Raw genomic sequence first — 14,779 nt, 5'->3', positions numbered from 1 at the left:
CAGACTAACAATTATCAGACTCTTAGGATTAATGCATTAATTTTGGCAGTTAAGGAAATGATTGTCAGTGTCCGTGGAAGGAAAACTCAAGATACCATTCTACATCGTTGTCTTAGTATGACAGTTACTTGATAGCTAACATTGTTTTGTTTATGGGCTCACTAAAATGTGAAATGAATCTAATTGGCTAAAATCTGATCAAATCTTAAACAAAATTCTTCAGAATTCCAGGATCCACAGCGTGCCATGAATCAATGCTGTAATGGACATCCAAGGAAAGTTTAACTATCAAGCAGAGCCTTGTAATGATCCACCCCCAAATATGTCCATATCCTAATCTCAAGAACCTGTGAAAATGTCACCTTACATGGCAAAGACTTTGCCGGTGTGATTAAGTTAAGGATCTTGAGCTAGGGAGATTATCTGGGTGTGACCAATGTAATCACAAGGGTCCTTCCTTATAAGGAAAAAGAGAGAAGATGATGTAATGATGAAAGCAGAGGTCAGAGAGAGACAGAGAATGAGAGAGACATTTAAATATGCTACACTCCTGGCTTTGAAGATGAAGGAAGGTGCTATAACCCAGCGAATGCAGGTGGCCTCCAAAAGCTAGAAAATTCAGGGAAATGGATTCTCCCCTCCAGCCTCTGTCCAGAAGGCAGGCAGCCCTGTTGACTCCATATTTTGTGACTTCTGATCTCCAGAAATGTTAAAAGAGAAATCTGTGTTGTTTTAAGCCACTGCATTTTGTAGTATTTTGCCACAGTATCTCTAGAAAGCTTCTTTGGTATTCACTGGTATCAGATGCCGGCAAACTCTGAAGGCAGAGCTTAGAGCTGGCCAGGGCTGCCTGTGATTGGTAGGCTTTGCCCAGTACTGACCTGTTAATAGGAATACATTAATATGTATCTTCAGCGCTGGCTGTTGGGTATTTTTGAACTTCCTGTTCAAGCAGCACCTGAACAGCAGCTCCTCCTCCTTACACTATGCTGGAAGCCCCTTCCCTGAAAACCACGGTTCCTGTGGGCCATCAGGCGCCATCACCATCTCAGATAGCAAATGCCGTCCTGACAGGCGCTTCCCTTTCCCTCCTTGAAATGGTCAATACTCCTTATATAGTTTCTGCCTCTTCTGAGTTTCAAAGTATGGAGCTCATTCAGTATTTGATATTCCTCGTGGAGTCCAGAACGTTAACCCAGTTTAGTTTAACAATGACCACATACTATGTGCCAGACAGCACGCTAGGCGCGAGGCAATCAAAGACAAAGCACGTTCTTTGCTGTTAGGGAGTTGACAGTTGAATGATATTTCAGCTCCTTCTGGATTTTGTATCCCCTCTCCCATAACTGGGAAGGCAGGGTCACAACAGCTCCTCTCCCCATGGCCCTGCATATGGACAATTCTTTCTTCCTTATGGTTGTGTGGCTGGAGAGCTGCTTCAGCCTTCCTCAACTGTGCATAATCTGTGACTCAGCCCATAGGATCAACTTCTGTGAACACTCTTTTATTATAAGTGTTTCTCTATTTGGGGGAGGCAGGAAGTGTGAAAATGGATTTTCCATACTGCCTTAATCAGATTTCATTTCACCCTAGACTACTGGGTCCAGGGAAGCAAACAATCAGGAGTTCTCCATTTTTTTCCAAGAGAGTCACACAAACGACCAGTCACAGCAACGCAAGAGGTCGTCACCAAGTCCCTGGCATTTTGTTCAACATTGAGTCAAAATATATATACCACCATTGTCTTTCATCCTAGAAATCAGCATTGCTAAATATTTTTCAGTGACAAACCTCAGAGCTTACAAGGATATTAAAAGCAAAACCAAGCACCCTACCAAACAAAAAAAGCACATTTCTCACGAAGCAGGCCCATACATAGAAAAATAAGCACTTATATTTTTACTAGAATTGTTATAGAATAGATTCAAAACCTTTCCAAGACAAATGGAGGGGCCTTTTCTGCCCTGTTTTGGTTTCATACACTCACTTCAGCAGTTACACCTGTGCCTAAGGGTTTTTCTAGGCTTCATCTTTTCAAACCCCTGAAGTATTCTTTCTTCACTTGGCATCTTCTTTTTTGCACATGAAGAGTTTTGGATGAGAAAGACCATGATGGAAGGGCTCAGTGGTTGTGTTCCTTTTCTAACTTGGCTCACATAGCTGCTATTCCTCTCAATTCTTGTGAAAACACACATGATTCCATGATCCTGCCCCCTCTCAGCGTAGAGTACCATCCTGCCGGCCTCTCACAGAGGCGCCCAGGACTTTCCTACACTAATTGTCTTCGAGCCAGTTGCTGCCTTTCCTACAGCAGCTCAAGCCAGACTTTGTTGCAGCCTGTGAATATTTTCCACTTCAGTGTGTGATGCCAAAATCATTCCACAAGGCCTGCTCCAAGTTTCCCTGTCAAGATAAGCTTCCAGCCTGATGTATATAGTAGATTAGCATAGAGCATTAAGACTAGACTCACAATCATTAAACTGGCAGCACAGCTTCCTAAGTTAAACAATGGAATGTATATACCCTTTAAGTCTGAAAGGTAAAATAGATTTTCAGAAAGCGTATTGATTTAGAGGACTTTTCTAAAACTGATTTTTAAAAGTGATTATCTGGGGCGCCTGGGTGGCTCAGTGGGTTAAAGCCGCTGCCTTCGGCTCGGGTCATGATCCCAGGGTCCTGGGATCGAGCCCTGCATCAGGCTCTCTGCTCAGCAGGGAGCCTGCTTCCCTTCCTCTCTCTCTGCCTGCCTCTCTGCCTACTTGTGATCTCTGTCTGTCAAATAAATAAATAAAATCTTAAAAAAAAAATTCTAAAAGTGATTATCTTAAGCAAAAGTGATTATCTTTACACACAAAAACATAAGTTTGCCCTCCATCCATTAGATCTTAAGTATTTCTACTGCTTCTTCACAAACATTTAGAAAATAGGTATACATGTGCCAGGGTCCTTTTGTCAGTATGCATTGTTTTAGTAATAACCAAGGAGAAAAATCATGCTGGGTTAGAACAATCTAGAACAATAGCCTGACTCCGACAAGTTACAAGTGACCATTGTGGCAGGGGATAAATATCTTCCATAAAGAGAAACTATAGGTTAATAAATGGTTACTGTCTACCTATAATCAAATTATTCATTTCTGAACTGAATTCCCTGTGTCTAGTACCACACCTGGCCAAAAAAAAAAAAAAAAAAAAATTAGTGAGTGAGTGAATAAGAAAATGAACGAATGAGTGGACACCCCATTTTCCCCAGAGCTGTTAATTTACCCACCTACCCTTGAGCATCTTGATTCTTGAAGACATTCCAGGTTCCCGGATCGCAAGTTCTCTATGTTTACTACTCTTAGGAAATCACTTTAAGTGTATGTTTAAAAACCTGTTGAGTTTTCTTTTTGCTTAAGTTCTATTGTTCTGCAGTTAAAAAAAAAAATAGATACACATAAGAGATTTCAGAAACAATCCTGGCAGAATTTGAGGCATTAGAGTCTCTCAGCCAATAAAAGAAACCTTCTGAGTTGCTAAGAAAACTAGGAATGACTTTCTTCTCTACTCCTGTATCACATCCTTCAGGAAGCTCCTTTGAAACTCTACCTCTTTTTCCTACCCCCAAACCCTGCCTAAACGTCCCTTCTTCCCAAATTCTCATGAGACAATTCCCAAATTCTCATGTTTGCTATCACTGTCTTTTCACTGTTAATTCCCTTAATAGACCGTGGACTCAGTGGAGGCAACAACTGGGAATTTTTGTTGGTCCCTTCAGATCCTGGCATAGATGTTGGCACTTAGTGAGTACTCAGTGTTTGAACAAACCAATGAAGGAGTGAAGCATGGTATTAAATTCACCTGCGATATTTGTTTATCCAGAGGCTGGAAAACATTTGGAATGCCTTCAGAGTGGGAAGGTTACTTTCTTCTATTTAGAGAAAAGATCAAAGGGTTTCAGTCAGAGAAGAGGCCTCCATATGGTTTTTATTGTCATCTTTCTTTTTTCTCCTACTGATTAAAAATAAAAAAAGAGAGAGTCCAAAATAATCTGAGAGACTGGCAGAACTGTGAAAAGACTGTGAAGCCATATTTTTAGGGCCTTCTGGAGATCCTTGTCAACCCAGGCAAAGCTGGCCCAGGGCCTGGGGCCATCCGTTCCTAGATGCACTGGTGGACAGCTTGCCTCCTGAAGGACTTGTCTCACAGGTTCCTCAGAGGCTGCTCTGTCAACCCTGCTCTCTCGTCCTGCCAGTTCTACCTGCCCAGGGCTCAGGAGGGCCCACCGATGCCCTCCTGCTCTGTGGATTTTCCAGCAAAAGTTGGTATTACCACTCCTCTGCTTCATACATATTACCTGAACTCCTGCCAATCTCCTCTTCTGACACCTTTTATTCTGTCTACCTTGTGCTTTTACTCTGTATCCCTTGCAGAGATTTGACACCCGTCTTGATCTTGAACAGAAGCTATCCCTTCTTGGTCCACAGACTTCTTCTACCTGAAGAATCCAGCAGGTGTAATTATTCAAAGCAGAGTCAGTCATCAGACAAAACCCCCTGAACCGGGCAGGGACTGAAGATCATAAAGCCAACAAGCTTAAAATTGAGGATGATGAGCAGGGCAAGAGGAAATCTAGAAAGCAGGCAGGGAGACTGTGCTATGGGGAATTAAAAGCTCAAACAAAGAATTAGTGTCACCGAGGGCCAGGAAGCCAAAAAAAGAGCATGGGAAACCGCTCCAGGGTTACAGAAACAAGCCCTGTTGCTGCATTAATCCTTTGCCTCTGTCACATAAATGTGTCGTTATGACCTACTGGTGAAGGAGAAAGAGCCCACAAGTAGGACTGTTTGTGGTTTTGAACCAAAATGCTCCACGCTTGTGTTCTTGTGTTGAACCATTTACCTAACCTCTCTGTCTTGATTTCCTTTGCTGTAAAATGGAGCTAAGAGCAATACACTGGGCAGTTTCTCTGGGCATTGAATGTGATAATGTAAGTGAAACACTGGCAGATCCTCATTCAACGAAAAGCTCTCAGTGGATGCAGTTGTCCTTATTATCCTAGTGAAGGAGATAGTTTATAGCGTGGCTAGCATGGGTCGGGCTGATAGAAGCTAAGCTTTTAGGATCCTTTGAATAAGAATTAAAGGAGCCAGGAGAATAACATTTGCTGATAGGTAGCTCTGAAATGGAAAAATATTAAAAGTTGGTTTTTATTTAAAATTGATTCTGCAGCCTTAGTGAGGCACGACTGGCAGGCAGAAGACTGCATATTTCAAGTATGCGATGTGATGAGCGCTGACATATGCATATACCTATGGACCCTTCACCACGTTCAAGATAATGAACATATCCCTTACCCCTGAAAGTTTCCTCCTGCCCCTTTGTAACCATTCCCCCTACTCCTCCCTGTTCCATCCTCCATTATCCTCAATCTCGCATCTGCTTTATGTCACTATAGGTCAATTTACATTTTCATGGGATTTATATAAATGGAATCACACAGTTTTGTGGGTGGGGGTTGGGCATCTTTGACCCAGTACAATTATTTTGAAATTAACCTATATTGTTGCCTGTGTCAAGGGGTCATTCTTTTTCATTACTAAGTAGTATTCCATTGTATAGCATGATTTGTTTATCTGTTTACATTTGAGTTGTTTCTACAGTTTGAAGCTATTACAAAGAAAGCAGCAGTGAATATTCACATACAAGTTTTTGTAGGGAATTAGACTCATTTCTTTTGAGTAAACATCTAGGATTAAAATGGTTAGGTCATATGAAAGCGTAGGCTTCACTTTTTAAGAAACTGCCAGACTGTTTTCCAAAATGGTTTTGCCATTTACACATTTAGTGGCCAAATACTTGTTTTCAATTACTTTATAAGAATAGGAAACAGCCTTGGTTCTTGTCTCTATCTGGATCTAAGATTGCTGATGTGGTCCCTGGGCCCTAAGTGCTGACCTCTCTTGGAAATTTAACCTAATTGTTTTATTCCTCTGGGTGAATGAACTTTATAAAATGAGAATCTACAAAATTAAACAAATCAAATGCAAGTTTCATAATAACTATTAGGTAAGGCATTTATTTGTTTAACTTCTAGCTGTTTCAAGATTTGATAGGGGATTCTAGATCAAACTGCCCAGCTTGTGCTGATAGAACTACATAACGACACTCATCCCATCATAGTGTTTCAGCATCCCCATAGGTCACTGTCACCCTCTCAGACTACAGAGTCATGATATAGTGCTGAGTCCATCAAGCATGTCCATGAAGTCTGAGGACACTATTCTATATTCTGATTCTCCATGTCACTCCCATCCTTCATTTCTGAGGGGGGCAACGTGCGACTGCCCAACATGCTCTTCATGTCACTGGGATGGGGAGGAATACTCCAATAAGCCTCAAAACCAATTCACACTGCAAGCACAGAGTGCTGTTCAAAATAATTGCCATCTCAATTCCAAAAGATTAGAAATCTCTGTTCTAAGAATCTGGTTTAAAGAGAGAAAAAACCCGTATGGTGCCAACTGGATGTTCTCATAATAGAACCATCAATATTACTGCATTTTGGCTGGCAGCTGCTAGCATAAATCACACTCCTCTCCTTCCACATCCCCCTCCCACACTCAAACCCTAGTTTTCTCTCTCTCACTCTCTCTCTCTGTCACACACACACACACACACACACACACCACAAAATGCAAAGGAACTCTGGTTTCCTAACTAAAAGATGAAAGAGGAGATAATAGTATGGAGAAGGGCCAGAAAAGTTAACGAGAAAAATGGAAGGTAAAAGGTTACAAACTGGGTGTAAGCAAACACCTTTGGTTAGAGGAGTGAAGGCCAGAAGCTCTTCAAGAGGGACTTTGCGGAAGTCTGAGTCGAAGTCAGACTTCTTCAGGTCCAGGGCACAGTTCAATGTCATAGAGGCATGATAATAAACATCGTGGTACCACAAGGGTGGGCCACTTGGGAAACTTTCAGAGGCTGTTCCCTGAGTATGGACATTGGTCTACATAGCAAGGCACCTGACCAAACAATTTTGCAAGCGGTGAATGGGGGCTATGACATCAATAGTGTTAACAGTGGTTGGGGGAAAAGGCAGATAACATTGATTTGTTTGTTTGTTTAAGCTAACATTTTTTTAGGGAGGTTCCATGGCCAGCATGGAGCTCAACACAGGGCTTGAAATCATGACCCCGAGATCAAGACCTAAGCTGATACCAAGAGTCAGACACTCAACTGACTGAGCCCCCAGGTGCCCCTAAGATAACATTTATTAAGCTCTACTGTGTATCAGCTGTCATGCTAGGTATCTTAGAAATTTCTCACTGTACCTTCAAAATAAACATATTGTCCTGCTCTCATAGATGCTGAGATAAAAGCACAAGAAGGTTAAGTAACTTGCTTAAGCCACACAGCTGTCTAGAAGCTGTGGACTGCTTTTAGAACCCAAAGTCCCAGGGAAAGTAGACAGGAGGGGGAATGGAGTAGAGGCATGTGGCACAGAAACTGGCAGGCTGTTGTGAGAACAAAGAAACTTTGGAAACTCCCCCAGATAAGTAGAAGGGACTCTGGAGAAAGAAGGGGGGCCCCCACTATTACACAGATGTGGGCTGTCCAGCACAGATAACCAGACACCAGAAAAACTTGCCAGGCATCAATTCCAGCAGAAGGTCTTAACCATAGAACTATCTATTGGGGATTACATTTTACAAAATCATGTCACAATTTTTAGAGATGTTGTTTGTAGAGGAAGGTTCAATTCTCTTAGTCATCAATGTTCCAGAAAACAGACATCCAAGTGTAATAATTATAGGTCTCCTAGCAGCAAGAAGGAGCACTGGCTGACATCATTACTGGAGAGAATGTTGCAGCACAGGTGACAGAGGACAGTAGCTACCTGAGCATGTCTGAACTGAAGCTGGGATAGGAGTCTTCAAAAGCTCCTGAAAGGGATCTCTTTAACCATAGGAGTCACTACCTCCTGGAAAGATCTGAAGGTCTGAGTGGCTGCAGATGACTTTGAGGCCTGCAAAGAAATCTGCCTCTGACCTGGAACTTTTTCCAGTTTCCAGTCCAGACTTCAGGCTCAGAAGGAAACAAGCAGTTAACCTCTGCCAAGACCCAGAAGTGAGCTCAGGCTCTAATCCCCTGGGCTTGCCATCACTGCCCCTCTTTCTGATGGGAATAGCCCAGGCCTCCTTTGTCACCCAGCAGGGATCACCTCATTTTGGAAGACACCATCAAGCTCCTTCTTGAAAAAGCCTTCCCCTAGCACTCTCCCTTGTGCTCACTATTCCCCACCCATGGTTCTCTGAAGCTCCTTTAACTAAGGAGCATATTAATTTGGTTTCAAGTCTATCTGTCCACACTAGCAAGAAAGGTTTTTACAGGCAGGAACCCCAGCTTAGTACAGGAAACAATATCTTTTTAGAATGAAAGGATGACAATAGGGTGTGGTACGATCTTGAGCACAAGAAATCAGACTTGCTAGATATCCTAGGCTCTCTTCTGATTCTCTGTACCTTCCTCAAGGCCAGAATTGCTCCTCCCTCACCACAGAGTTCAGGAGAACTGCTAATGATATGTGACAGATAGACATTGTCCTCGAAACATCTTCGGCAAGCCCGAGGCCTCAAAGGCACCCAATTGACAGTTTCTGTGATGGATGAGATTGCTAGAAAAGGAGAGGCTGGCCAGAGCAGGCGATGCTCAGGCTGATGCAGAGAGACCCAGGCAAATGGGAAATTTAGGGATGTCAGAACAGAGATTGTCAATGGAATCCCTAGTCCTGTCTAATATGCTACAGAAAAGGCAAGAGCCCTGTCTAGGCATGACTTAAAATTTGAAATATCAAGAAAAGACCCTCCTGCACATAAAAGTTGGTGTCACAGCATTGCCATCACCATCATCCAAAGCTTGGGCATTCTTTTGACATGTAGATGTATCCTCAGAGAACAACATCCTCCATCTCCTTCTTAAGAACAGGCTGAGGGAAGGGCAAGAGGAGAATTATTTCAGAATATATTTATCCTGGCATTTTTTTTTTATTTTATTCTCTCTGCCTTACCAGAGTCTCATCCATGATAGTAAGAGCTGTATCTTCCTAATCATTCAATTTATAGGTCCATTAGAATATGGCCCACTTCTATGCGGCTTCTAGCTTTTAAGAATATTTAATAAAATGTAAAATACGATAAAAGTAAAACCAATGTTAATTATACGTAAGATTTTTTTAAAAACAGGGTATAGGTCTTCCTGAGGCTTAATTATACCTAAAAAAGATTTTGTTGTTGGGGGGAGGGGCCGAGGGGGGTTGTTAATTTACCATAGTGATTCCTCTGAGACATCCCTTGAGCTATAAATTGCCATTAATTATTCATAGCCCAGAGAGGTCCTATATTAGGAGAAAATTTTTCCATTAAGGCTTAATTCACTAGCTCAACACTTTAAAAAGTTGTTGCCCCGGTAATTCAGGGTAGAAACGTACTCTAATCATGGCAGTATGGGGATGAGTCTGACCTGTCTACCACAATGATAAGAGAAAACAGTGCAATGCACTAGGGAGAGAGAAACAAACCAACAACAATCTCCCTCTTGCCCACATTATTTACAGGCAGAACCATTATCATGACTACCATCTCGATAAAAAGACTCTTGGCCGAGGCTCCAAGATCATCTTCCTCGGTAATGAAGGACTTTGTTCCCTCTCTGCAGACATCTCTTGCATCCACCCTTCTTGTTTTTATTATTTCCCTACCAGGACAAATATGCTCACAAAAATATTCCTCAATCTGCCTCCTCTATAGGGAATTGACCACAGGTCATGGACCACGGAATGACATACTGCATTATCATCCAATCAAACAAAAAATAATAAACAGGAGGAACTAGCTACGAGGTCTTGAAAGCATAGACCTCATAGCCAGCTCTGCCTTTGAAGTTCCACTTTTTTATTCAATACTGATGTGGTGTTGTTCTTAGCCTATGACCTGTGTGCTGTCCCCTGCAGATGGCGGAGATCTGAGGACCATTGTTGTGGAGTGTGTTCATTAGATATGAAAAAAGAGACTGTGAATGAATGAAACAAAATATCAACTCCCTTCAGATTCTTTAAGAATAAAAGCAAACAAGACTGATACTGAATACTGCTAAGTTTTGTGCATGTCAGGGAACCAAATTAATATCGTCTATTGCATCTATTCTATCAAATGGGGGAAAAAACAAGAATCGATCCCAAATTAAGTTTTTTTTTTTTATGACAGTTGCCAAATCTAGGTGATATTGTTACATCTTTTTTTAATAAAATACCATTTGTACCATGTGTGGAGTATATACCAAGGCCTCCTCATGTGACTTTGAAAGAGGATGAAATTCCTCAACAGATGGGGGAAGAATGGATGCCATAGACAGAGATAATCCATATGCTAGAGAATGTTGCTAAATAGCTCGTTTTGTGGAATGGAAAGGTCAGTTGTTAGGATGAAAATTCAAATTCAGCAGGCCCACTCTGAGTTTGTCTTCCTTCATTTATTCTTTCAAATATTATAGAGTGCCTGCTATCTGCCAACACTGTACTTGGCCCTGTGGATACAGCAAAGAAGAAGAAGAAATCTCTACCCTCAACAAGATGAGAACCCAGTCTGGGTATCATCGCCTACCACACTCTTGTCACTCTATCTAGCATGTCACAAAGCAAGGAAGAAAGTATGCTTATCGAGGGCTCAAGATAAATCCTGACGTTATTTTTTAAGATTTACTGCTCTTCCTTCATTAATTCCTTTCTTAATCCTCCACAGGACTGGAAGGTAACATCAGCCCTCCATCCAGTGTCCACAACCATCTGTTCAAAAACTTCCCTCTTTGTGTACTTAGCTTCCCAACTCTGTCCCACTCAAAAAAAAAAAAAAAAAAAAAAAGAGGTCTAGCTTTTTTGTTCATGCATTTTGTGAAATGAATTGGGAGAATATGTAGAAAGTCTCTGAGGGCAGAGTGCTCAAGGAAAGAGTGGAAGGGATTGGAACAAAGACAGTACCTTACCCCAGAATTACAGGAGAATCCAGGAGACAGATGGCAAATAAGGGGCTGGGGAAGATATGCTATGGGACCTGCTCAGGTTCAGGACTTCAATTCCCCTTAACATTATTCAAGAGATGCAACTAACAACTGGAGTCACCTTCGAATTCTTTCTGTCAGTTGAGATTTGAGGACGAAAGTTTTTCAAGTTGATTGTTTCTGTTCTTATCTTCCAATTGAAATAACTCGGGCCCAGAGACATAGAAGGTTTTACGAAGTTATGCAGCTATTTAGGTAAACGTCTTCAATTGGAATCTGGATCCCCAAACTCAAGGCTTTGGGCCTTTTTCAGTAAGAGCACAGACTCTGGAGTCACACTGCTTACACTCAAATCACCAGCCCTGCTACTCACGAAACTTGCCTCAGTTTCCCTAGTGATAATTCATGCCTCAGTGGGTAGTTGGGAGGATAAACGAGTTAATATATGAGAAAGTTTTATGATAGTCATAGTAAGCACTCAATAAATGCAGGTAGTGGCAGAGGCTGTACTAGTAGTACCAGTAACAGTGCTAGAAATCGTAATAATAGTAAAAATCATTTTGCCACGTGTCTTGTATTTTCCTTAAAAGAAATTGCAAACTCAGTATGGTGTCCTTACACATGGGAATATCACATACCACCTAAGCCTCCTTGAGGCACATTATAATTTTTAAAACCAGTTCATTTCTGAGCCAAAATTTCAGGTACAAGTGAACTCCTTAACCTGTATCAGAACACTGTTTCAAGTAAACAAGGAAACAGGTCTTTTTAAAATTCCCTGTTGAAAAGAGACCTAAGAGGCTCTGTGGCTTGCTTATAAGAATAACTTTCTCAACCTGCCTTCTTGAATGGTATAATGTTCAGAATTCTTGATCTGGACACATGTGAAAAACAATGCACTTTATACGATTTTTTTTTCCCCAGAAAAAAGAGAGGGAACTGGCCCTCTATCAGGACCCATAGCTGCTAAAAAGTGCAAAGCAACCAGATCCTACAACAGTAAATAACATGATGAGAAAGGTGTTCCTCATCCATCTCTTCCCATGTGCATCCCACAGCCTGAAAAGTTTTATGTTCCCTCCTTTTTGCCATCATGGCCATTCACAGGCCTTCTGGGAGCAGGGCTCGGAGACTATTCTGTGCTGGCCAACTTCATATTCACTATATCTTTTATAGCCTCACAATTCTAGACCAGAGGCATTGCTTCTCCCCACCATTGCTTCTCCCCCCAGTTGGGGGAACTGGGGTTCAGAAAAGCTGACGTGCTTTCTCCAAAGTCAGAAGCCATACCTGGGTTCATTTAAGGTCACAAAGCTCCAAAGTTGGATGGGGATCAAACCCTGACTCTCAATTCAGGCCTTTTCCCACAACATCCATGTCCAAAGCTTGGAAGGCATGAGACAGGGTTGGACTTCTACAGAAGAACAAAGATATCATCAGTTTCTAACCCCTAGATGAGGAGCTATGCCCAAGAGCTCATCTTGCTAGCCTTCACTGAGTTGATCTGCCCTCTGGAGTTTAGGCCTAAAACATCCCTCCCAGGTTAACATCATTTTCCTGCATCCACCCTATTCTTCTCCAGCTCTTACAAGTGATTTTATGAACTAATTTGAGTTTTACACGCTCCTCACTCTTCCATCTGGGGAGCATATGTTCATCCGGCTACTGAACATTTATTGAGCAATATCATGTAAAAATATCCTTGCTAGGTATCAACAATGTGGGAAAAAATGGATAAAGTAAGGTCCTTGTCCTACAGGAGTTTATAATCTGATAAGGAAGTAAAGAGGAACAGAAACGATCAGAGCAGAAATCACGGAGCGCTGAATTATCTCAGGAACGTGACAAATATAAAAGCACATCCACGGTGACTTTTCTGGGGAGAACGCTTTCTTCACATTTCAAGGCGCAGATTCAGGGACATCACAGATCAAGTTGAAAGCAGGTCAATAAAAAGTCAATAAAAATCTGTAATTATGCAAAAAAAAAAAAAAAAAAAAGGTAGGGCATGCACAGAAAATCTACCCAATATGTGCAAGGCACATTGCTACGGGGAAGAAAAAAAAGAAACAACAACAGCAAAAAAAAAAAAAAAAAGAGCTTGATATCGATCTAGCAATACTGCCATCCAGGAACAGCAGGGTATTTTGCTGTAAAAATCTATAATGCAATCAATTCCTGATTAAGAATTGTTTATTATTCTTTATACAGATGATTTAGCATTTCTGCATACATATGAACCGACTGATTTCCACCTATCTAATTTAAAAAAGAGATGTCAACTATAGCCGTCTAAAAAACAAAGAACACGCAGAGACTCAGCTGAGGTGGTGTTTGAACGGGTGTCACGCTCTTTTGTTATGAAAGGATTGCTCCAGGGCCTCAATCCCATCTCTCTCTCTCTCTCTCTCTCTTTTTAACCTGCCACACCAGAAAAAGTCTACAGAAATGTGAATCTAGTTCCATGATCATGAAAGTACATTTTGAGGCCAATTAGGGGAAACTGATGAAGGACGTTAGATACAACGATGCACACATAATCACTGATTTATGGATTTCCTCCTCTACCTGCTAATTCATTCCTGCTGATAGCCAGGGTTCTCTAGGTCTTAACTTTTTTTCAGATCCCAATTACTCAATGTAAACAAATGAAGAGGAAATATGGGTATTCAATGTGATTCATTTGAACAGAAGGTAGGAAACATTAGTATCGATGTATTCCAGGACTTGCAAGCAAAGCACAACTAAATTTAGCAGCCAGTGATATTGATTTGATTAAAAATGGTTTAAGACTTGTAAATGTCACTGGAACTTAGCAAAATGAATATTATTAAATCCTTCTGGTGATGGGGAAAACTAACAAAGGGATTTGCAGTGGTTTCTGTAATTAATTGCTCTGTCATGATTTATATTAACTTACAGTACAACTCCATTAGCTCAGACCTGTCATCTCTGCTCAAGGAACCACCAAGTAATCACTAGCACATTAAAGAATAAATTAGTTTTTGGCTTGAAGCCTAGTTGTAGAATGTTTCATTTGTGTCTGCTGCAGACATATGTACCTAATAAAGTTGGGACGAATGAGTTAAGGTACATATATATCAATGTCAGCGGGTTACATTTTAGAGACAATATGCTCAGCATTGTTCATTAGGGCTAATGAATCACGGTCTTTCAGCTGTATCACCTTGTGTTTAGCAAATGCCTTCAGGTAAGATGAGATGCGAAACGATTCCTTGAAAATAGGTACGTCTCCAGAGAGTTTACCCTCTTAGCAGTCTGTGGCCTGTGGTTGTAATAATAGCTTCATGTGGTTTTTGTTAACACTTCATTACCCTAAAGTTGGATAAATTATCCTCCTGCTTCTGCCCTACGTGCAAACACAGAGCCAAAGCTTTAGCTACTACTACTTACCATAGATTATGGGGATTTGTAAGGTTCTATCAAATCATCTTTGACTTTGATAGTTGGATGATGCCTTAAGCAGTGCTTGATAGAAGACTGTTTTGCATTTCAAAGAAAGCTCCAATCGCCTTGAGGGTTTGTAAGCTAAAACTTGAACCACTTCCTTTTCATTTCAGGCTGGGGGTGCGGGGGGGGGGGGGGGGGAGCTAAATTGGCACTCCGCTGGCCAGAATGATAACTGACGCAGAGAGCAGGACCTGTGGGGCAATGTCCTATGGAGGCTGTGCAGAGAAAGCGTGTGGCCCCGAGAGTTCACCAAAATCTGCAAGGCTCCAAGG

This window comes from Lutra lutra, chromosome 8 (assembly GCF_902655055.1).
Source record: "Lutra lutra chromosome 8, mLutLut1.2, whole genome shotgun sequence".
Classification (NCBI taxonomy): Eukaryota; Metazoa; Chordata; class Mammalia; order Carnivora; family Mustelidae; genus Lutra; species Lutra lutra.
This window is presented reverse-complemented; position numbering follows the sequence as displayed.